General features: G+C 36.2%; 1 non-coding gene across 1 annotated transcript; it reads left to right on the forward strand.

The window, feature by feature from the left end:
• The first annotated feature begins 211 nt into the window (after positions 1-211).
• Positions 212-319, forward strand: LOC130937090 (small nucleolar RNA R71). Its single transcript, XR_009068324.1, has one exon. It is a non-coding gene; the product is annotated as a small nucleolar RNA R71 (small nucleolar RNA).
• Positions 320-2,801: the final 2,482 nt, after the last annotated feature.

Consider the following 2,801-nt stretch of genomic DNA (forward strand, 5'->3'; position numbering starts at 1 on the left):
CAAGAACTCCTTTCTTCTGATTCGTCCCATTGTTCACAGGATTCCTTTCAGAAGTGTACATAAATTGGTTATTTGCAACCATTTCAATGACTTCTTGAGCTTCTGTAGGCATCTTCTTCAGATGACGAGATCTTCTAGCAGATCTATCCAATGACATCTTGGACAGTTCAGACAGACTATCATAGAAGATACCTATGATGCTCCATTCAGAAAGCATGTCAGAAGGACATTTTCTGATCAATTGTTTGTATCTTTCCCAAGCTTCATAGAGGAATTCACCTTCCTTCTGTCTGAAGGTTTAGACTTCCACTCTAAGCTTACTCAATTTTTGAGGTGGAAAGAACTTTGCCAAGAAGGCATTGACTAGCTTTTCCCAAGAGTTCAGGCTTTCTTTAGGTTGTGAGTCTAACCATATCCTAGCTCTGTCTCTTACAGCAAAGGGGAATAGCATAAGTCTGTAGACCTCAGGGTCAACCCCATTGGTCTTGACAGTGTCACAGATTTGCAAGAATTTAGCTAAAAACTAATGAGGATCTTCCAATGGAAGTCCATGGAACTTGCAATTTTGTTGCATTAGAGAAACTAATTGATGCTTAAGCTCAAAGTTGTTTGCTCCAATGGCAGGGATAGAGATGCTTCTCCCATAGAAGTCGAGAGTAGGTGCAGTAGAGTCACCCAGCACCTTCCTTGCATTGTTGGCATTGTTGTTGTTTTAGGCTGCCATGTCTTCTTCTTGTTTGAAGATTTCTGTTAGGTCCTCTACAGAGAGTAGTGCTTTAGCTTCTCTTAGCTTTCGCTTCAAGGTCGTTTCAGGTTCAGGGTCAGCTCAACAAGAATGCTTTTGTCTTTGCTCCTGCTCATATGAAAGAGAAGAGAACAAGAAAATATGGAATCCTCTATGTCACAGTATAGAGATTCCTTGAGATGTCAGAGAAAAAGAAAAATAGAAGGAGGAGGTAGAAGAAGAAGAATTCGAACTTATCAAGAGAGATAGAGTTCGAATTGTTGATAGTGGAGGAGTGTTAGTCCTTAATTAGAAGGATGTGAGAAGAGGGGAAGAACTTTTGAAAATAAAGTAAAAGATTTTGAAATAATTTAAAAGATATTTTGAAGATTTGATGAATGATTTTCGAAAACTAAGATTGGGAAAGAAATTAAGTGATTTTTGAAAAAGATTTTTGAAATTAGAAACAAAAGATATGATTGAAAACTATTTTAAAAAAGATGTGATCAAGAAGATATGATTGAAAAGTTATGGTTTTAAAAAGATATGATTGAAAAGATATGATTTGAAAAAGATTTGATTTTGAAATATTATGGAAACTTGAAAAAAAATCCGAATTAAAAACAAAATCTCCCCTCTTGTGCCATCCTGGCGTTAAACGCCCAGAATGGTATCCATTCTGGCGTTTAACGCCCAAAACTCTACCTTTTTGGGCGTTAAATGCCCAGCCAGGTACCCTGGCTGGCGTTTAAACGCCAGTTTTCCTTCCTCACTGGGCGTTTTGAACGCCCAGCTTTTTCTGTGTAATTCCTCTGCTGTATGTTCTGAATCTTCAATTCTCTATATTATTGACTTGAAAAGACACAATTTAAAAATTTTTGGATTTTTTTTATGAACAATCAAAATGCAACTAAGATCAAATAAACAATGCATGCAAGACACCAAACTTAGAAGTTTGTACACTATTGACACTAACAAATGGAGAATGCATATGAGAAACAACAAAACACTCAAGACAAGAGAATTTAAATATCAGAGCAAGAAAATCATCAAGAACAATTTGAAGATCAATGAAGAACATAATGCATGTAATTTTCAAAAATTAGAAAAATAAAGACATGCAATTGACACCAAACTTAAAATTAGACACTAGACTCAAACAAGAAACATAAAATATTTTTTATTTTAAGATTTTATAAATTTTTTTGGATTTTTTGAAAATTATATGAAAAAAAAATAAAGAGGATCAAAAGTTTTAATAAGAATTCCAGGAATCATGCAATGTTAGTCTAAAGCTTCAGTCTAAAGTTTTAATAAAACATGTCTGGACAAGCTTCAGCAAGACATTACATTCAATAGCTAAATTGATGAGAATCAATCAGCTTTTGTGATCATAAGAACATCACCTTGAAACTCTAGAATTTATTCTTAAAAATTCCGAAGAAAAGATACCTAATCTAATCAACAAGATGAACCGTTAATTGTCCAAACTCGAACAATCCCCGGCAACGGCGCCAAAAACATGGTGCACGAAATTGTGATCATCAATGGCGCCATCAACATGGTACGCTCAATTGCAATCTCAACTCTTTATCACAACTTTGCACAACTAACCAGCAAGTGCACTGGGTCGTCCAAGTAATAAACCTTACGCGAGTAAGGGTTGATCCCATGGAGATTGTTGGTATGAAGCAAGATATGGTCATCTTGTAAATCTCAGTCAGGCGGATTCAAATGGTTATGGAGGATTGATAATTAAAAGATGAATAAAACATAAAATAAAGATAGAGATACTTATGTAATTCATTGGTGAGAATCTCAGATAAGCATATGGAGATGCTTTGTCCCTTCCGTCTCTCTGCTTTCCTACTGTCTTCATCCAATCCTTCTTACTCCTTTCCATGGCAAGCTGTATGTTGGGCATCACCGTTGTCAATGGCTACAGTCCCGTCCTCTCAGTGAAAATGTTCAACGCGCTCTATCACAGCACAGATATTCATCTGTCGGTTCTTGATCATGTCGGAATAGAATCCAGTGATTCTTTTGTGTCTGTTACTAACGCCCCACAATCGCGAGT

The sequence above is a fragment of the Arachis stenosperma genome, chromosome 6, assembly GCF_014773155.1.
Source record: "Arachis stenosperma cultivar V10309 chromosome 6, arast.V10309.gnm1.PFL2, whole genome shotgun sequence".
Classification (NCBI taxonomy): Eukaryota; Viridiplantae; Streptophyta; class Magnoliopsida; order Fabales; family Fabaceae; genus Arachis; species Arachis stenosperma.